At 38.4% G+C, this 22,865-nt stretch overlaps 1 pseudogene; it reads right to left on the reverse strand.

Annotated features, from left to right (window-relative positions):
- Positions 1-6,966: 6,966 nt before the first annotated feature.
- Positions 6,967-18,921, reverse strand: LOC109218710 (annotated as a pseudogene).
- Positions 18,922-22,865: the final 3,944 nt, after the last annotated feature.

Genomic DNA, 22,865 nt, shown 5'->3' on the forward strand with positions numbered 1-22,865 from the left:
ACCCCCCCCCCCCCCCCCGAGAGGTTTTTACCCTCCTATCTATACAGCCCTGGACCTCCGACTATGTGCTCCATCCGAAGCTTCTCTATGCCTCACACTCCTCGGTTACTTGCTGGAGGTCGTTCTTTACTGCTTCGACGAAAGTCATGAGGGCAAGGTACGAAACAACCCATGTCGATCCTTATTGCCTTGCCGTCTGTGAGCGGGGCGTTGGTCGGTCTGACCGTTGTGGTAAGATTTTGACCAATACAGTTAGTCCCTCCGTCTGTCAGGGTCGTCCCCTGTCGAGCTCGGCAGACGGATTATGACCGCTTTCAACTCGAGAGAAATCTGACTACTCACTCCTTGGTTGTGCTAAGTGGATTCGGGAGAGATGACGACACCCTTTTGGTATTTCTGGACCATTGCGACTGTTTTGGAACCGAAACGTTGTTTGTGCTGAAACGTCGTTTCGTGGTTGCAGCCATTATGACACACGTTCGTAGAGAGTTGAAATGTTTCGTGTGCCACCGAGTTTGATTGGCGACTCTTGGGTTTCACACTTGGGAGGTTTATGTTTCTTATAAGTAGAAGGAACACATCATTCGATTGACACATTCCCATGCCTTTTGCCTGATAGAATTCTTGCGAGTATACTTTCTTCCCGATAACTTCAAACTTTTATTTGCTCACTGTGAGCCGAAAAACTCCCATCCTTTCCTTTCACCGCTTCTCTTCTTTGCTAAATTAACACAATGGCAGGTAATTCTTCTCGCGCTGACCTTCCTGCCCCGATTCTAGCGCCGGTAAACGATACTCCGGCCACAGGAGGGGCAAAACTGGTGGAGGATGAGGAGGTTACATCAGTGGCCGAGATCTTGCGCCGCCCTGGAAGAGCATGAGCCGATTTCAGTGGTGGCGCTGGGGAGGAGCCGGAACCTATCCCCTCAGTAATGAAGGAGGAGGATATTGCAGATTTGAAAGTCCGGTGGGGGATTCCCAGTTATATCGATATGCAGCCAGTGGTAGGGGACGACATCGTCCATTTAGACCGCCCCGGGTACTGCGTGGTCTACGCGTACCCCTTCTTTATTGGGTACACTCTTCCTCTCCCACTCCTGGTGGTGGACTTCTGTCGCTTTTATGAGGTATGTCCTGCCCAACTCTCGCCGTTCCTGTATAAACTGTTTCTGATGTTGCTCAAGTTCGCGGAGCTCGCCGGCCGTGAGGTCACTTTGGGGAATATTCTCAACATCTTCGCCCCTCAGTATATTCGTGGTACGATGATCCACATGCGCACTCGGGGGTCGACGAGCCTGGTGGTGAAGGTGGACGATAGGGCTAACCGTCGTTTCTATGAGAATTACTTCTACGTGCGGACCGAGCACCTCGTGGCAGATCCAACGGGGTTTCCTGAGAAATGGAACTTTGCGCGTAAGTTTGTATTTTGTTTTATTTTTAGTCGAACGGATGCACGACCATTTCTTATCGTGATACTAAATCTTTGCCAATTTATGCAGCCGCGAGATTGCCTCCTCCACATGTTGACAGTATCCGTGAGTGGGTGGGCGCTATTCTTCCTCATACGGCGGGGATCCGCATATGGGCGACCTTCTATGACAAGTATGGGCGCAAGCCTCTTTCTCGTGAGATGTAGTGTCCGTTCGCCGTTTTTCTCCTTCTCTTCTTTGTATTTAATTTCTCATGTGTTGCTCATCGATGTCAGGCAGGGTAAGGAGGGCGAGGGCTCACTACAACAAAAATGGTCTTTAGGGGCAATAGATTTTAGCTTCAGCGGCAATAAAAATTGCCACTAAAATTTTTACCGGCAATTAATTATTTGCCGTTGTATCCAGCGTCGCTAAAGGTTTTAGCGGCAATTCTGTCGAGTGCTGGTAAAGACACCAATTATTGCTGCTAAAAGTTATTTACTTTTAGTGGCCATTTTTACTAGCAATTACAATGGCCACAAAAACTCCTTACGAAATATGCTAGATCATATGTTAGCAACCTTTATTATTGCCGGCAAAAATCCATTAAATGCTGGTAAAAGTTACCTTTTTTAAGGGTAATTGTAATAGCTACTAAAATTACTCCTAAAATCGCTTTTTTTGGTCTTCTATAGTTGACAAAGATTCATTTTCTCGCAATCCTAATGCCAAGAAATTTTTGCATATTTTTCATTCAAGTTGATCCAAACATTATCAATATGATAATACCTTAAAAAGATTTAAATAAATATGTACAAAAGCTTTTAATGGAACAATCTAGTATCCACTCTAAAAAGCGCTATTTATTTCATGAAATCCAAAACGAACAAAAACAACTTCTAATACATAATGTTAAAATGTCAACAACATAAGAGAATATACCACTTGAATCCAATGTGATTTCAAGTCTAACAAGTATCTCTTCAACTCTTGATCATAATGAATGTCTTCCATAAGAATTTCCAGCTTGAACATCCATTTGTGCACCAAAATGATAAGATAACCAACTCACAACTCGACCTTTTTACAGCTCTGAACCAACCTACCTTTGAGGAGCTGCACCAGGCTAAAATTATACCCCAAAAACTCTCAACCAGTTTTCAGCATGCACCAAGCATGTTTGAAACTCAGTACCAAAAACATCTATAGCCTTGACGAACGCAACATCCATGATTCATTTATAAGGTACAGATGTAGTAAATTCCGCTTTAAAAGAAGGCAACCACCAACGAATCTTTGAACCTTCACATAATAAAAAGAAAACTCCTCTTAGTAACTCAAAGCACATTAAATTTGTATAAACTAATATCCATTTAACTAAGCAGGACGATGGAACTTTAAATTGAGAAATCTAAACATATGGCTTCTATACATGGAAAAATCTACTTGAAGAAGAAAAAGAATACAAATTGTAAATTTAGGAATAATATACATGTAGACTCAAATTTTAAGCGCGCTGTCAATGAGTCTATGATGTATAGGAAGAACTAGTCCATTTGTGTATGGCCAACTACAGAAGATTGACATGCTGAATCAAATATGAAACTATGTAATTAATTTCTCTGCTTTAGAGTTTCAAGTCATGTGTGAACTAGGGGAAAACAATTAAGTTAAAAAAATAGAAGTTTCTAATACTTACGGATGGTCCAATTCTAGAGGTAGTGGCCATCACAAATACAGAGATACGTAGATAAATTTAAGTGCTTTCTTCTCTTTATTGTTTCCAAACAGCCCATATAAGCTTAACCTTAGCAAATTGTGTATTTCGCTGTTTGAGAGCATCAACTTTATTAAGATGCTAGTGAAAAATGTTCTTAGTTCAATATATTATGTAAATTTGTATAAAAATAATAATAAATTTGGTTTATTAGTAGGAAAAGAACTTTGTTTAAATTATAGAATGATTAGATGTTGGGAAGAGTTTACATAAAAGTTTGAAGCATATAGAGTGAGCTCAAATTAGGGATCTAACCACTATCAATGGGGTCAATAAAATTTATTGCTTTCGACTCGAACCATGCATGTGTATATACACATAAATGAAATAAAGATAGCCTACAATATTAGATTCAAACTGCTCCAACATCACCTTGAACTTAAAATGGTACACAATATGTATTGTCAAATTAAAAAGTGATAACAAACTAAAAGAAAACAAGTACATATTTACTCGATAAATGACAATGGATATTAAAGAACGAAAACACATAATGTATTAATTGATTATGAGAGTCTACTAACAGTAGTATTCCCAAATGATAATGCTGAAAGCCCATCCTTTCATGTCAATGCTGAAAATTTATTTTAGAGAGCATATATATGACGCTAACACGAGAGCAGAAAAAGGAACTTACAGGTACAAAATATTTTGTATAATCTAGCTGATGAACACTCTAAGACAGCTATGCAGAATTCTTCAAAGTCCACCCTTCTATATTGAAGTCCATATCAAGCAGTTATTCAACATGAGAAATTGCATTTCTGAATTGTCTGCGTGAAGAGGTTAGGAAATAGAAGAATGAAAAATGAATTGTTAAGGAGACTATTCAAGGTTTTCATACAACACCATAAGATACCTGGGTCAATTTTCTCTGCCTTTATTGGCAGTTTCTATAAGCTCAAGATTATTCGAACTAGAACGAAATGATAAAATGTATCTATGTATGTAGGTTCTGCACATTGCCAATCAGCAGATTGATAAAAAATTAGAATCGACTTAATTCAAAATCTAACAGTTGATGCCGCTGATAACATATATATTAGAAAGCTTATAATATGGATAGAATCTATATACAAAAATCACAGAAGTTTTGAACGACATACCTTTTCTATTATGCAGAAAGGATAAAACATAACATCCAAGGTTGAGACCTAAGGGTCATTAAATCAAATTTATATACATTAGCGAAAGTTTAAAAATTACAGCATCAAAAAGACAATTTCAGCAACAAGAAGATAAAATCTCAAAGTATTAAACAGATGAAATAAACAATTTCAGATTTTTATAGAGGAAATGGAGTTTTCTCTAATATGCCACAAGTAATATACCATACAGCCTTCAATGACACTATCAATTTAACAAATGACTCATAGATGAGGAGTCTTGTAACCGTAATGTGATGGAAAAAGATAAATGCATAGGTATATTACTCTAACTTCATCCTAAATATGCAATACCTAATGATCAGCTTAATGAGTTCTCATATTTACCATGAAATTTTATATACCCATAATATGATAAGAAAGATAATATAAATTATTCTACTGAAGGAGCATCTATAAAAAATCATGTAAGAGCATAACCACTCCAAAAATTGTACAGTGAATTTTAGCCAGAGACAAACAACAAAATTAGTTTAAATAGCTTAAACCTATTTCAAACCTAAGATCAACAAATGGAAAATAAAAAAATAATAATATTATCACTGTCGGGACAGGATACATCCGATTTTATCAACAGTTCCAATAAATAATATACACACCCTTAAAGCAGATATTGAGTTTTTGGGTCCTAAATAACCTGACAATTGAAATTTCAAACCCAATATCCTAACTAACCTTGAGCCTGCGAAAAAATCAAGAAGAATTACATATAGAACCCAATGAAATTGCATAAGCATCAAGTTCATATCACGGACGAGATAAAGAGATGCTAATATCACGAAATACTCTACTAATTGCATCAAAAAATGTAGGAGGATAGTTAATAAAGAAAACTTATAGGTCATCTTCTACGAAGAAATAGACGGCAGGCATGATAGAGAAAGAGTCTATGTCGATCAGACCTTTGGTGGAAGGAATTGATTAGCTTGCTAGGGCCAAATCTTATTCGGCTGAAAATTTTGCCCTAATCATGATCTTTGGCGAGAGGAAGAACGAAGTAAATTGATTCCAAAGAGAAATAAAATATTCTTTGGAGGGAATATATATTTAGGACAAAAATGGAGGGAAGGTCTAAAATAATAGGAGTACTAAAAAATATACTATTATTAGTGGCTATTCTTTTCGGTTGCTAGTAAAAACCCATTTATTCCCGGCAAATATATAATTGCCGCTAACATTGAGCTTCATTAAATGAATTATCGGCAATTAGTATATTGCCACTAAATAATTGTCGCTAAAAGTCTATTTTGGTGTAGTGGCTCCCCCGTTAGCTTTCCGGCAACTAGCCTCATCTTCTCGCCCTATCGCAGTACCCATTGCCCGACCTTCGTCGAGGGCTGCTTTAGTTGAGTCTGTGGCAGCGGTTACTCCTGCTGAGGCCGCTTCTCAGGCTGAAATTCCGACTCATATTGCTCGCTCGACGGGTGAATCTCCGCCTACTGAGGACGAAGGGGGTCCTTCCTAAAGGTGGCGAGTGGGGTTCGATACAGCGCCCCCAACTGTGATTCATCTGGACGACTCTCCTTCGACGGGATCTGGAGTGGGGGTTGATACGGCTCCCCCTGTAGGGACGGAGCCGCCGTTGCATCTGCTCAATCAGAGATTCCAGCCATTGTCGGTGATCAACGTCCTGCCACGATGGAGGGTCAGGTTACCGAGGCCGCCGTTGCGGTTTCGAACGTACCCTCATCCTCCGTGCGTGGTCGTACTTCCTCTTCAGCTGCTGATAGAGGAAAGGGAGTCGTGGTCGACGACAATGAGTCCAAGTCTGACCTCGACCCTAATGACATTAGGATGTTTAAGGAGGGAATTACCCATTCGGTGGTTCAAGCGGGAGGTCCGGCCCGCTTTCTTGAGATTCCTTTGGATGTCAACCTCCTGGGGGATACGAAGGATTTGGTGCCGCAGTTTGATATTTTGTGCTCCGAGGCCGAGACTATGGCCCTTTGGAACATTCTTGATACTGGTTTGATGGACGAGGTGGCCGCTATGGGCTTAAGAGTATGTTACATTACCCGTGTTGCTTTTCTTCCATTTTTCTTGATGACCGGGGGCTAACCCATATTCTCATTTTTCAGACGTGTATGCTGGAGGTGGAGAGTATTCGCAGGGCCAACATTCGGGCCAAAACCTTCTTGAAGATGCTGGAGAAATATCGGCGCTATCGCGACAAGTGCCGTGAGATGCATGAGCGGCTGAAGGCGAACCCTTGTGATCGGACTCTCAGCGAGGAGTTGGAGAAGAGGGACCGGGAACTGTTGCAGGCTATTCGCAGCAAGAGTGCGCTTGAGGGAGCAACTCCGTGAGAAGGATGAAGAGCTCGAGCTGGGCAAAGGAGTTTCTGCAGAGTGTGAATATCTCCAGGAGAAGCTCAGGTCGGTGCAGTATGAGATGGATCAGAACCTCCTCAGGGTCGAGGCAATGAGTGCAGAGTGGGTGGTAAAATTGGCTGAGATGGAGAGAAAGGTAGCCGGGTTGGAACGCATGGAGAGTGCCTTGTCCTCAGCATCGGCGAGGGCGGCGACTTTGGAGGATACCATCCGCGTCCTCCAATCCGAGCAGGAATTGGAAAGGGCGACAGGCACGCTAAGGGAGGAGAGGCTTGAATAGGGCATTAGCGAGATTGACCAGGAGGCCTCGATCTTGGGGTATCGGGTCGACGCTCTGGAAGCTGAAAAGGAGCAACTGCTGGCTCAACTTGAGGCTTTCTCTGCCACCGTACCTCGTCATTTGCACGAGCTTTGGGTCCATACTGAAGCCCAGCGGGATATATATAAGAATCTGTGGGAGGTGGGTAAGGTGACAGAGGCTGCATATGAAGAAGCGCGGGTGAAGGCGCGAGAAGACCGCGTCAATTGCGGATATGAATCGGCGACGCCAGAGCTGACGAGGGAGCGGGCGCTGAAGGTGAACTCCCCGGAGGTGATGGTGGAGAGGGTGCCGATGATGATGCTGAATAGAGAGATAGTGATCTTTATCCATTTTCTATTTGTTGTTTTCTTCCTTCATTCATTTTTTTTGTCGGTTGTCGTTGTTATTTCCTTCTTCTTTTCCCTTGTCGTTGTTTTTTTTATTGTTGACTTGGGCCTCATGTAACCCGCGACCATTTGCGCGGTGACTTTGTATAAAGAAGAGCCTTTCGCTGTTACTTGTCTTGTACTTTACCTTTGTTTTTGTTTTTCGTAATTACGACGTGAGACAGATTCCCGCACGGCGAGTCCCAGACTTTTGTACCTTCCGATGGCCCTTGGCCTCAGGAATATTTTTAATTCTATTTGGCGATGTCTTAGGGCCTTGAAGGGTGTTATTTCGACTTATCGAAATGTTAACCCGTCGTCGTTCGACTGAGGTCGAACTCTTCTTTTTGGCGAAGGCCCGTAGCCTTAAAGGGTGTTATTTCAAGTTATCAAAATGTTAATCTGTCGTCGTTCGACCGAGGTCGAACTCTTCTTTTTGGCGAAGGTCCTTGGCTTAAAGGGTGTTATTTTGACTTATCGAAATGTTAACCCGTCGTCGTTCGATCGAGGTCGAACTCTTCCTTTTGGCGAAGGCCCTTAGCCTTAAAGGGTGTTATTTCGACTTATCGAAATGTTAACCCGTTGTCGTTCGGCCGAGGTCAAACTCTTCTTGATGGGCTTAAGGTCTTTTAATCTATGTTTTGATGATCTAACAAACTTTCTGTATGAACCCAGATAAAAGACCAGGAATGATAGCATAAAGTCAGGGGGAACCTGTGGGGGAACCTGAGGTCTCCTGTTATTCAATATGGTTCTCTAAGCTCTAACTCCTTGTTTTCAATGCTAAGCTTGTCATCATCAAAAAGGGGGAAATTGATAGGTTTTCAATATCTTTGCCTTGTGTTTTGATGATCTAACAAACTTAATGTCAAGAACCAGATAGGGAACCTGAATCACTTGGACTACACTGCATCTAACGGATTCCAGCCAAATGTGAACTTGCTACAACTTCAGGAGGTAGGAACCCAAACAAGGACCTGATACTCTTGTGGGTTCCTCACGGCAGTACAAAGTCAATTGGACACAGCTTGAAACGAAGTGACTGCCTGCACAGTCTCTGCCGCACTGCACTGTTTCCAGCGCCCACTCATTCTCTGACCAACTAAAGTGCTCACATCATTTCAAGTGATGTGATCAAGGTGTACCTATAATGAGTTTATACAAAACATCATTCAAGTTACTCAACTCAAGACAATCTGGGCAGTGTGCACAAGAACCAAATTAGGAACCTGATCCCTTGGTGCTCCCCTGACAGATCAACTATACAGCTAGAACGCAACTGCAGAAAGTGACTGTCCGCAACTGTACAAAGAGGAACACAATAGGGACCTAGTCCCTTAGGGTTCTCTGACAGAAGTACAAGTCAACTACAGCTGGAAAGCAACTGCTGAAAGTGACTGCCTGCAACTGTATACGCGACAGTGCAGCAGTCACTTCCCATTGAGAAAAAGCATGTACTAACCAAGATTTGACATCACCATTGTAAATTGACATCATGGTAATTCTTTTGTAATATAACAACCTGGTGCATGTGATCTGATCACTTGAACACTTGCAAAATCAGAAAAGGAAACATTCTATCAAGTGCTCAAGAACCTCTCTCAAGAACAAAACTGCTGCAACCTCAAGGATCTGATCCAAGATTGATGATATCTTAAGTCCTTAGGATTGTTAAGTCTTTGTTATGTGTTCTTCATTTTAACTCCTATCCTGCTTTCTTAGAAGCGTTGATTAGGAAACCTTTGTAAATCCGTAAACTCCCTGAGTTTATGTTGTGGCTAGGTTTAGTCATAAGCAAAAGCCTTTGTAACCGTAGTGTGACAAAGTGGCTTGTGGTGGAAACATCACAAATTAGTCAAAGCCTTTGTAACTAGGATACTTATAGAGTGGCTTGTGATGAGAGCATCACAAGTTAGTTGAAGTCTTTGCAATAGGGTTAATTTAAAGTGGCTTGTAATAGGGAGATTGCAAGTTAGTGAAGTTAAAAGCCTACATGTGTAGGTCGTGGTTTTTTGATCCCCTTGTGTGAGATTTTTCCACGTAAAAAATCATCTGCCTTATTTACATACAACTTTACTAGCATTAACAACAGAACCCCGTAAAGGACCAAGTACTCTACTTGTTGGTGGACTCACACAAACTAACACTTCTTTTTTGCGAAGGCCCTTGGCCTTAAAGGGCATTATTTCGACTTATCGAAATGTTAACCCGTCGTCGTTCGACTGAGGTCAAACTCTTCTTTTTTGGCGAAGGCCCTTGGCCTTAAAGGGTGTTATTTCGACTTATTGAAATGTTAACCCGTCGTCATTCGATCGAGGTCGAACTCTTCCTTTTGGTGAAGGCCCTTAACCTTAAAGGGTGTTATTTTGACTTATCAAAATGTAAACCCGTTGTCGTTCGACCGAGGTTGAAATCTTCTTTTTGGCGAAGGCCCTTGGCCTTAAAGGGCGTTATTTCGACTTATTGAAATGTTAACCCGTCGTCGTTTGACTGAGGTCGAACTCTTCTTTTTGGCGAAGGCCCTTGGCCTTAAAGAGTGTTATTTTGACTTATCGAAATGTTAACCCGTCATCGTTCGATCGAGGTCAAACTCTCCCTTTTGGAGAAGGCCCTTAGCCTTAAAGGGTGCTATTTCAACTTATCGAAATGTTAACCTGTCGTCGTTCGATCGAGGTTGAACTCTTCCTTTTGGCGAAGGCCCTTGGCCTTAAAGGGCGTTATTTTGACTTATCAAAATATTAATCCGTCATCGTTCGACTGAGGTCGAACTCTTCTTTTTGGCAAAGGCCCTTGGCCTTAGAAGGTGTTATTTCGACTTATCGAAATGTTAACCCGTTGTCGTTCGATTGATGTCGAACTCTTCCTTTTGGCGAAGGCCCTTTGCCTTAAAGGGTGTTATTTCGACTTATCGAAATGTTAACCCGTCGCGTTCGATCGAGGTCGAACTCTTCCTTTTGGCGAAGGCCCTTGGCCTTAAAGGGCGTTATTTCGACTTATCGAAATGATAACCCGTCGTCGTTCGATCGAGGTCGAACTCTTCTTTTTGGCGAAGGCCCTTAGCCTTAAAGGGTGTTATTTCGACTTATCGAAATGTTAACCCATCGTCGTTCGGTCAAAGTCGAACTCTTCTTTTTAGAAAAGGCTCTTGGCCTTAAGGGGTGTTATTTCGACTTATCAAAATGTTAACCCGTCGTCATTCGATCAAGGTCGAACTCTTCCTTTTGGCGAAGGCCCTTAGCCTTAAAGGATGTTATTTTGACTTATCAAAATGTTAACCCGTCGTCGTTCCAGTCTATCGGAGAATCGGGCGTCTTTTGGGAGAGTCCCAGTTAGCTAGATATTGTTCGCATCGGAGTATGTGATACTGGAGGGTATGAAACGTCACCATTTCGCTTACATTTGTTCGGTGTGTTCATAGGAGTTTCCTTATCTGACTCATGCCTTTCGGTTCGGAGATACAATTGACGGGCGAAGTTCCGGTTGCTGTGTGGTAGGTTTTCATTCCTCGATTGAAGTGTTTCTTTGCTTGCTCGCTCGCGCGACATTTCTGTCCCTAGTTGAGCAGAGAGCAGAAAGCAAGTTAGAACGATACTTTTCTTACCCTCATACGATGAATCGGTGAATCAGAGTACGTTTATAACGTAGCTCGTTTCGCTTGGCCTTTCGATGGATGATGGAACCGTTCCTACATTGGATGGCTGTATTCAGCTTTCTTTTCCTTTTTAGGCTGCTTCTTTCTTACGCTTGGGTAGGGCTTCGTCTCAGTGATCTTCTTGAGGGATAATCGTGTTCTTTGTCTTTGATCTCTTAGAAACTAGGACATTTCACTAAGAAATCCCCACAGACGGCGCCCAATTGTTTGACTCAAAAGATATTGCAACCTTTTTGAACAAATCAATCAAATAAAATGATGAGATAAATCTTAGTCATTCATAATGAATTCCAGATCAATGAACTAGATGGAGAACATCATATAAAAAGAAGTGAAGATAAACGATCTTATCGAAACTTTTCAGTATTGTTCTCATTAATCGGTGGAATAGAACATGTTACATATTACATCATTCTCTCAGGATTGCCTCTTTTTTTCCTTCTATTTATCGAAGTTATGGAGAGAAGATAGATGGAGAATAGGAGAAATGTTTTTCGGGAACCCCCCCCCCCCCTCCGCCGAGAGGTTTTTACCCTCCTATATATACAGCCTTGGACCTCCGGCTATGTGCTCTATCCGAAGCTTCTCTATGCCTCACACTCCTCGGTTACTTGCTGGAGGTCGTTCTTTACTGCTTCGACGAAAGTCGTGAGGGCAAGGTATGGAACAGCCCATGTCGATCCTTATTGCCTTGCGGGGCGTTGGTCAGTCTGGCCGTTACGGTCAGACTTTGACCAATACAGTCACCAACTTTCTTTTTCACACATTTTGATTCTTTGAGTCCAAAAGAATCACATTTTGGTTCCGGGCTCTCAAATGTGTCAAATGATCTCTTTTAATCTCACATCATATTAAGTTTACATTATTGGGTTTTGGATGGAAAGACTCCAGCAAAATAGATATTCCTACTTATCTACCAAGATTCTTTTTTATAACTTAGAAGACCTCATAATCAGAGTGCTTGCCCCCTATCTCTTTCTTTTGTGATTGCCCAAGTTTTATTTCTGTCCGCAGCTCCATAAATGACATATATATGCCAATTCTGTCAGCTAGGGTTTTCAAAATTTTTTGACCATCGGTTATCAGTTTGTTTCGACGTGTTTTATCAATTGTCGTATGTGTTTACTAAAGTTCTCTCTCTTTGGGTATTTACGATCTTTAGATCTGGTGTATTTTCTCTACAAAGTCTGATTACACGTTATTACAAAATTAATTAATCCAAGCTTGCATATGTAACCAAGCATAAAACATACAATGACTTTTCTTTTCTTTTCTTTACGTCAAGACAAATTGAACAAAGTATGTGTTTTGACCAAAAAGTGTAAACCTTTGATTAAACTAATTAATTTTATGTAATGAGGGGTTAAACCTAGTTAGTGATAATTATCCTAGATTTATAATCGATTAGCACAAATAACGTAGAATAACATTGGTGAGAGATTAATTGCTGTGTGCATTCAATATTCCAAACGGTTTGAGTAATGAGAGATAAATATCAAGTACGTAGTCAATAACAATAGATGACATTAACGTAAATAGAGAGAATGATTTACTCAAAATTGAATGAGGTGGATGATTTTTCTTTCTGACAGTAATGAATGACAGACAAATCCTGGAATTATAGAATTATTCTCGGATCTCGTGGAAAAGTATGGAATAAGAATCTTATTAGAAAGGTAAAGTTTGTATCTTGTCTAGAGAAAGAGAGAGAGTCTTTTTCTCAAAAAGTGTTTTTATCAAATCAATATTACATGCCTTTCAACTTATCTCTTTTTCTATTTATATCTGACATACCCCCAATCAACGCTAAAAGTACAAGTACAGAGAATACTCAATGAAATATTCTCCTAAAGATCCTATTATAAAACTAGCCGTTACTACTGCTCTTGATACTTGACCTCGGCTGTTATTGACTGCCCGCCTATGACCCCCACTGTTTACTAGTCGACCTCGGCCATATAACTTTCCGTAATGCCACTTCATGTTAAATCTCCTTGAGGCAGATTTTGACCCATATAGTATGGATTACCAATAAATGAATCCTTTGAACAAGTATGTTCCGTTTAGAATTTTTAGTTTTGCTTTTTGCTGCTAACATCAGAAATTCATGACTAAAGTTTATCCAGACATAGAAATTTTCAAGAAAAGCGGACATAAAAAGCATCCTATATCTGAATTCAGACATAGGCAGCTGGTGCTTGAAGAGGACCATTTGATTTAATACCCTGACCACGACCTCTACCCCGTCCTTGTCCTTGGCCTCGGCCTGCAAGAAATCCGATCTTGTGTTAAAAGATAAAACATATCAGCAGAGGCGGATGTAGTGTGGTAGTTATGGGTGCATAAAAACTTAGTACTACTATACATCTTAGGCTATAACGAAGTTGTACACCTTAGGAAGGAGCTTACCCTGGCCCTGAATGGGGATTGAACCAGCTACTCCAACATAGTTGTTACCACGTCCACGATAAGCACCACGACCCCTTCCTCCATTTCGGCCTCTCCCATTATATCCACGCCCTCCACCATATCCGGGCACGCCATTGTTAAAACGTCCTGTGTATACACAGTAAACCAAGATTGATGAAATTTTCTTCTTTATCTTTTTCCTTCTTTTTGATAGATTTTGAAGATTGATGAAATTTGTGTAGGGTAAGTGTTTTACCAATTACCTAGCCTATTGATTCCGCTCCACCACTATGACCAAATTGGTTCAGGATATATAGCCAAATAAAATGGAAAAGAGAGAACCTCAACCTTCAAATCCAACAGATAATGCAGAAAAAGAAAGGTGTAGACATATGCAAAATTAAACAACTATACCTCCTGCATACTCATATTCAATCACTGGTCTTACTTGATCTGCTGGAATAGGTGGTTGGTACCTGCAAAATTCTACAAACTTTTGAAACAATTCATGCGTCTTTAATGAAGTATCTGACTCCTTCTTTGAAAGGATAATTGAGCAAATTGTCAAACAACCAAGATCAGGACAAGTATTTCATGGACAGAAGATGCAACTTACGGAACAAGTCCTTCTTCTAAAGGTTCCCACATATCTGTGATATCGGTAGAACCAATCGATGTCATCTGATGAATGCCAACGATCTTTCTCTGATACGTAAAGATAATTATCTTGTTAAATGCTTTATATATATTGAGCTCAGAAACAGAGAGGAGATGTATTGTATTAAAAGACAATATTCAAAGAATGCAGTAAGTGGACATAAACATGCTACAATCTGCTGCACCTTTATTAGTTCCGCCATCATTACTGTTTTACTAATGGCATAGATTTTAGAGAAATTTCTTTAGATCCTTTTTCCTGCAAAAACGAACAAGGAAATAAAATTGTCAAGACACAAAACTCAGAGAAACATGATACATCATATATAAATATCCTCAGTTTACAATGATTCTATTGAATTGAATAGTATGTGGTTTAACAAAGATACCATACAATACATTGTTGCATGGTGATATACATTAATTGAACTGTATTTCAAATGATATGACATATTGGCCAATACCATGAAATTTTTTATCCTACTTCAAATATTTTTTCTCATCCTTTAATTAAAGAAACAATTTTTATCAGCACTTATCTCTGATATATATACTAAACCAAAACAAGGCACTGTTGTAATAACTTTTTTCCTGCCTGAATTACTTCTCCTTCTCTCTTATAAAAGCTCTTGCTTTTTTTCTTTTCTAAGTTATTCATCAAGGAACTCTCGAGTAACTGAACCAACAAATTCTGAAATGAAAGTTTATTTTATAGTTTTGCACCCAAATGCATATAATGTAGAAATGACCACCCATTTTACAAAAATAGCCGGAGAGACAAAGGTTATCTAGTTTATATTTCTTATATTTTCATTTATCAAAAGAACCTATTTTCTCCAACACGGTTCCACACTCATGTAAATCAACCATTAAGATCCCAAAACAAAGAAAAGGTTTATGTTATTTTACTACATCATTTCACAAAATAGCCAAAGAAACATAGAGAATAAAAACGTACCAGTGGTTGCATTTATAATGTACTTAACATCCCTAATCCAATTACAGTGCTTGGTACTTTGTACTAGTTGTCTATAAATAGAGTATTGAAAATCCTATTTACTCTTTCTATTTCTGGCCATATAGGAAATTTATCCTATATTATTCCAACAAATAATACAATCGTGACTAGGGAATTATACTAGCAAGTGACCCAATTTATTGTATCAATTTTTGCACTCAATTATTGGGTAAAAATAGCACGGGCTAGCCAGTTTTTGGACTGGTTGATCACGCCCAACTATGCCTTATAAAAAGGACTAAGCGGTCGCTGCAAATATAATCCGGTTTACAAGTCCCGAGTCGAATCCCACAGAGAACTAAGGTTTAGCTACAACTGTTCACTATCACCAAGAAGACAAGCTTGAACAATTCCTAACTTATAGATATTAAGATTCTTGTGTTTAACTAATTAACTAACAAATTAAAATAGTAAATTAACAACTAACGATATTGAGGGTTAGAGAAAAGATTAAGGAGGTCTAGAGTTATGATTTCCCCAATTGTCGGAATCCTTCCCGCTATGTCTTCTATAATTTCGCCTAAGTATTCTCTACCGATCATGAGCACTCTTATTACCGTAAATCTCTCCCGAGTAATTACGACAATTTACTAGACGCGCTCTCCCGAGCTACGCTAGCTGGCTTTTAATACAGCTCACTTCAGATCGCACCCAAGGCTTCGTTATCCCTAATCCCGCCTTTAAACCCTCGGTTATTGATCCCTCATATACTTTGGGAGTGGTGTTGTTCAACAATTACCTAAATATGCACTCTCTCCCGAGTTATGCATACTAAATAGGCACAGCTAATTGAGAGCTGTTCAATCAACCAGAATATAAACGTAGTTGAACAAATAGAGAAAAGCTATGGCTCAATTGTATAAAAACATAACAAGAATTTATCCTACAAAAGGTTCTATCAAAACTCTAGATAACAAATTAGCTATTCATAATAGTATGTAAAACTACAATACTAAAAGTCATAACCAACAATGAAAAATAGGAAGAGGAAGGAAAAACTCGTAGAAGAATTCTCCGCCTTGCTCCCAATGTGTTCTTGCCTCCAAGGGTGTTATCTAACCCTAAAGTAGTGTCTCTCCGCCTCCTTAGGTCTAATTTGTGTCCAAAATATGTCCCCCTCTTGTTCTTGGCCGGCCTCCTTTGTTTAATATAGAGTTTAGGACTTAAAATCCCATGTTTTGCACTTTAGTCCCTGAAATTTTCGCTTCCTGCCGCGGTTTTGCCGCGGTCGCGGTGGAACCGCGGCCAAACATGCCCTCTGATTCTTCAGTTGTCCGCGACCATCTTCTACCGCGGTTCTGCCGCGGTCGCGGAAAAACCGCAGTTTTTCACCCTGTTCCGTTTGGAATTTGGAAAAACGTAAAACATGAAAGTTGTAGCCCCTTGAGTTAGCTTTCCAATCATATATTGTGGAGCCCAAATGGAGTTCTGAGCAAAAAGTTATGTCTATTTTACTAGACAGTGCGCAATATGCCTCCTCAAGTCTTCGTTCGTACTTAATTATCAAATTTGACCCCCGAACACGATCCCGGCTTAATTCCTTGAGCTTTTACTCAGACTTCAAAGCTTAAAATCACTTAAATTCATTCCATAACATCTATATAGCTCGGAATCACACCTACAAGGCATAAAACACACAATTAGTGCAAAACACTAGCGATTAAAGCGCAAACTCAATTAAAGTGCAGTAAATTCGAGTGTAATAAGCGACTAAAATATGCAATTATAGCATATCATCAACACCCCACACTTAAATCATTGCTCGTCCTCGAGCAATCAAACTCCACTTTTTTTTTTTATAGACACGACCTTTTTAAACAATTCTCCTAACTCATCACACCAAGAGTATTTAAAATAGACTAAGCACAAAAGCGTAACATCTTCACCTCAAGATTTGACTCACAAGTACCACACGTTATTCACAACTCACCCACTTACTCTAATATAGAGGTCACTGACATTACCTTTCCTTCATGAATCAAGTGCCCTCACACAACAAAAGAGAGTAGTTCCACACAATAAAATTTAAGAACACTTAGGAACTCAAGATAGAAAGAATTCACTCACTCTCAGAAATAACATTCATATGCCACAAAAGATGCACCATAAGCTTGCCCGTAGTGTACTACTCCACTAATCGAGCTCATTCAATCTTGGACCAATTAGGACTTTATTTGGTTGTANAAAACATAACAAGAATTTATCCTACAAAAGGTTCTATCAAAACTCTAGATAACAAATTAGCTATTCATAATAGTATGTAAAACTACAATACTAAAAGTCATAACCAACAATGAAAAATAGGAAGAGGAAGGAAAAACTCGTAGAAGAATTCTCCGCCTTGCTCCCAATGTGTTCTTGCCTCCAAGGGTGTTGTCTAACCCTAAAGTAATGTCTCTCCGCCTCCTTAGGTCTAATTTGTGTCCAAAATATGTCCCCCTCTTGTTCTTGGCCGGCCTCCTTTGTTTAATATAGGGTTTAGGACTTAAAATCCCATGTTTTGCACTTTAGTCCCTGAAATTTTCGCTTCCTGCCGCGGTTTTGCCGCGGTCGCGGTGGAACCGCGGCCAAACATGCCCTCTGATTCTTCAGTTGTCCGCGACCATCTTCTACCACGGTTCTGCCGCGGTCGCGGAAAAACCGCAGTTTTTCACCCTGTTCCGTTTGGAATTTGGGAAAACGTAAAACATAAAAGTTGTAGCCCCTTGAGTTAGCTTTCCAATCATATATTGTGGAGCCCAAATGGAGTTCTGAGCAAAAAGTTATGTCTATTTTACTAGACAGTGCGCAATATGCCTCCTCAAGTCTTCGTTCGTACTTAATTATCAAATTTGACCCCCGAACACGATCCCGGCTTAATTCCTTGAGCTTTTACTCAGACTTCAAAGCTTCAAATCACTTAAATTCATTCCATAACATCTATATAGCTCGGAATCACACCTACAAGGCATAAAACACACAATTAGTGCAAAACACTAGCGATTAAAGCGCAAACTCAATTAAAGTGCAGTAAATTCGAGTGTAATAAGCGACTAAAATATGCAATTATAGCATATCATCACTGGTCATTCAAACATAGCCGGCGTTTGCAAAGTCATTGAAAAATAGCCACTATTTTGCTGGAACTGTGCACCTGTGTATGAACTTCCAGCATATTATGCTGGAACTCCAACACGTAGAAAGTTCCAGTATATTATACTGAAGTTCCAGTATACTTACTGGAGTTCTAGTATATTATACTGGAATTCCAGTATATTATACTGGAGTATTTTTCCGGATTTTGAATAGTTTTTTCGTTCAGATTTATCTTTACATGGAAAGTGGCTAAATTTCGATTACTTCTGAAACTGTGGCTATTTTTGAACGCCCACTTGTAAATTTGGCTATTTTTGTATTTCTCCCAATTGTTGGACATGCAAACTAGAAATGGGCTCCATACTCAAGTAACTGGACCAGGACACCCAAAAACTGCAAAGATTGCAGAAATGGCCATACACATTCACAAAAATAGCCCCAGTGTCAACATAGAATGAATAGGTAGAGTGCCTGGAGAAGAGTAGTAGCATAAGTAATGTAGTTCCTCAATCTCCCTTGTGTTGTTATTCTTATCTCATTTTCCTTTATTGGAGTCTCAACTCTTGGCTTCTGCACTTTCTGATACCTATCCATCACTTTCTAAAACACAAGCACACAATTAATCCTTCAATCAATAGCCCAAAAATCACAATATTTGACAAGAAAAAGAATTAAATATTACACTAATATTAATTTCTTGAAGACTCTTATTCTGTGATGAACACCCTCTTGACTGCAATCTGTTTTTTTTTCTTTTTTCCTTTATGAGAATGATATTTTTTAGTTATTTTTCTTTTTGTCAAAATAGTATTCAGAAAAATACGATTAATTGTGGCCAATATGACCGGCTTAATTATCTCATCTCAGTTTATGACTCTTGTTTCATGGAATAACCACGTGTTTAAATTTTTTTGATTCTTAGAATCGTGGTCCTAAAAGTTGGAGAAACATCTTCAGGAGTTATACATATATATAGGATATGTGTATGTCAAAACAAAAGGGAAAAAGTAATAGCATATCTCAAAACAGAAGGAAAATCCAAGAAAAGCAGCAACTGTTAATCACACAAGAGTATACTAGGACATAGTGGTACTAAGGCAAAATACATGAGTTGCCACCCAAACTATAGACCAAATCGTGTGTTAAATACCTTTTGACGGCAAAAATTATTTTATATGTTCAACCTTACAAAAGTGTGTCTATGACACACCACTATACTTAGCTGGTACTTGCGTGTTATACACAGAAAAAAGGAAGAGTGAACTCCAAAAAACTTTAAAAAAAAAAAAAAACTTTAAAACTTTAACTCGGGTAAACTCATAAGAACTCAACAATATGACGTTTGGAATGAATTGAAATTGATTAGGGGTGCCTTTGAATTAAAAAAGAGCAACTAAAAGAGAAGTTGAATCCTAAAAAGATTAGAAACCTAATTAGAAGGTAGAACACGAGGATAGATTTGTAATTCTGAGTATTTTTTCTTTTTTTCTTTTTTTTTTTATGGAAGGACACGTGTTACAATTCCATTTGTGCGTGATATAGACATATTTTGTGAAATTAGTCAACTACAAAATAATTTTGATAACTATCTGTGTAACAAGGATTTGATCCATGTTCAGATAGCAATCTATGCATTTATTAAACATAGAAATTTTTATTTCTTTTTATTCTTTTGGTGGACAGGCCGTGTGGATGATTGATAGGAAAGGCCAATGTAAAATTAGTAACGGTAAGTTGCACCTAGGGTTAGTACGTGAAAATTTAAGCTTGGGAATCTACCAGAAATGTTCAGAATAAGCTCAAACTTACCAATCTTTATTCATTAATTATAAACTATATCAAGACAAGTTAAGTGCATAAAAAAAATCTAAAACCCAGATAAATAAGGATTCTTTTCTCTGAAAATCATACACAAAAATCTCCTTACATATGTTAAAACGCGATCAACAATATTAGATGCAAGACAGAAAGAAAATTTCATGAATGGGGTAGCAAACAACATGATGAAAAAAATACAACTTTCCAAAAACTTGAGCAAGAAGGGACCTTTTTCAATGAGCATGGTTGAAATTCATTAAAAACATATAGATGAGTCAATATACAAAAATTGAGGAAGATTGAAGGTGATTTGGACTAGTTTTGAGTCAAAATTTGTAGTTGAAACCGAGTTTAAAAATTTCTCTATGACATATGAATCAAACATGTAGCTCACATGTATCTCACATACAAGTATATATCGATATATATGATTTATACAAGAGATATATATTTGATACACAAAAGACGTAGGGAGATACACATATCATCTTCTTCCATGTTCATATGATGTACTTCGAATTTGGCTTAAATTTCAATTCAAATCACCTAAAATCTCCACCAAATCGTCCCAGAATTGAGATTCACACTCTTTAAGATGTACCCAATCTACTTCAATAACAACCACTTGAAATAAATTCCAATTTCAAAAATCTAAAATTTTGAATTCAAGTTCAAGCAAACTTAAATGGTTGATCATGGCGTTTTCAGTTTGATCCTTCGACCCAATCCAACAAACTAACGTTTAATCGTGATTTCTAAATCGAATTAAAATGCTGGATTCTCTAAATTTTAACTTAAAGGAATTAGAATATTGCAATATTGCTCAAGTCTAGTGTCTCAAAAAGTTTGAATTACCTTTGTGTCTTAACAAAATAGATCTATGTTACAAAATAACATTTAGATTATTTCCGATAGAAATTTTATTTTGGGCTAGTTTTGATTAAAATTATTTATAGACTGACAGTTTAAATAATTTTCCCTTCAAGGGGTTGTGTCTGTTAGCTACAACTCTACTATCCAATAACTGTATCACTTTAATATATATATATATATATATATATATATATATATATATATATATATAGTATTACATTCAAGGTCAAGTAGGTTGCCAATCCCAATTTATCTATGTGGCCTTCCTAGCTACTGCATTAAAATAGTCAAATTTGACTTTCCCTACGAAGTTTTGCACTACGTATTTTATTAGAGTGACACAAAAAGTGTTTAAAAAAGACTTTCCCATTTAAAGGCGTGTTCAGGATTTAAACTTTATGGGTTCAACTTTTAAAGGTTTTAACATTAAACGCATTATATTCTTAAAGTAATGACGCTACCAAAAAATGGTCCATTTCCGACCGAAATTTCCGACGGAATCGGTCGGAAAATGCATAAAAATATATTTTTTAATTTTTAATAATAGTTACGACTAATATTCCGTCTATGTCTGTCGTAAATTTTGGCGGAAAATTCCGCGTCACTGTTAGCGACCAATTCGGTCGGAAAAAATTTAAAAAAATATATATAAATAAAAAAATTAACGACCGGTTTGGTCGAAAATGTTTAGTAAAACGAGGTTGACTACTTTTGACCAAATTACCGACTGAATCGGTCGAAGAGTTTTTTAAAATACCCCGAGCAACTCCCTTTCTTTTCCTTTCCCTCTTTTCTTCCCTCTCTCTTCTCTCTCATTTATACTTCCCCCCACCCAAACCCGCCGCTGCCATCAACGAGCAGCACTCGCTGGTGCCGCTGCAGGTCCGTCGAGACCCTCCACTGCCAGGTAAGTTTCCCACAACCCAAATCCTCCTTTATTATAAGAATTTAAGAATTATTGCAGATTTGATGCTCTGTGTTCCAGTTGTTAAAACAAAAAAGTTAAGGCATGAAATTATACTGACGATGGTTCTGTAAGTATTATCATTGTTGCAATTGTTAATATGCTTCTTTGTTTTGTGAGATGAAGTGCACTTGTTCATATTTGGTCATAACAAGAAAAAGTTATGTGGTTATGATCTTCCTTGACCACTTTGAAACTTGAAATAGGGAAGCGTGTATAAAACTTGACCAAATAATTGAATGTGTAAAATCATGAAAGCCCAAGTTGATAATAAATAGGTTAATGTGGGGCATAATGGAACTATGATTGCGCTTAGGATTCTTGTATCTAGGGATGAATCCATATGATGCCTAGGCAATTATTTTATGACAGTAATTTCAGATATATAAATGAATGGTCTGATGTTTTACGTCAACCTATAAATTGACAAAAGTTGCTTATTAGATAGCATAGCAGAATAGCTGGTGTCGTTCGAACAATTTGAGAAAGTAATAGGTGAATATGAACCTAAGAAGATGCAAATCAATGCATCAAGTCATAGTAGTATTCGAGTTGATATTTTTTTCCTATTCTGTGGAACATGAGTTTCATGCGTCTTTGTTTCTGAGTTTGAACAGCTTAGGCAATAGACAATTGTTATCTCATAGTTGATTTTCTACTATTGTTGTTGAAGGTTGTAAATTTTTTATAATTAAGTGATTTTTAACTAGACGGTATATTTACATTAGTCTCATTTTCAACATTGCAAATGGCAGATGCTGATTTAAAATTTTGGCGTACGGCAATGCCCGTTTTGAAATCTTTAACAAGAGTAAAAGAAGGGATACATAGCACATAGTTGTTGAACCTGCTAAATATTTTAAATACCTTTTCTTTTTAATTTTTTTCATGAAACCCTTTGTGGGAATAAAATAATAATTAACTTTTAAAAAACATTAGATGGAGGTTGTAGTTATTATTCCTTTATTTCTATTTGTCACTAAAAATTATCGAATGAAAAACATTTAGCTTTCTGTGAATGCCAAGAGAT

The sequence above is a fragment of the Nicotiana attenuata genome, unplaced genomic scaffold (assembly GCF_001879085.1).
Source record: "Nicotiana attenuata strain UT unplaced genomic scaffold, NIATTr2, whole genome shotgun sequence".
Lineage (NCBI taxonomy): Eukaryota > Viridiplantae > Streptophyta > Magnoliopsida > Solanales > Solanaceae > Nicotiana > Nicotiana attenuata.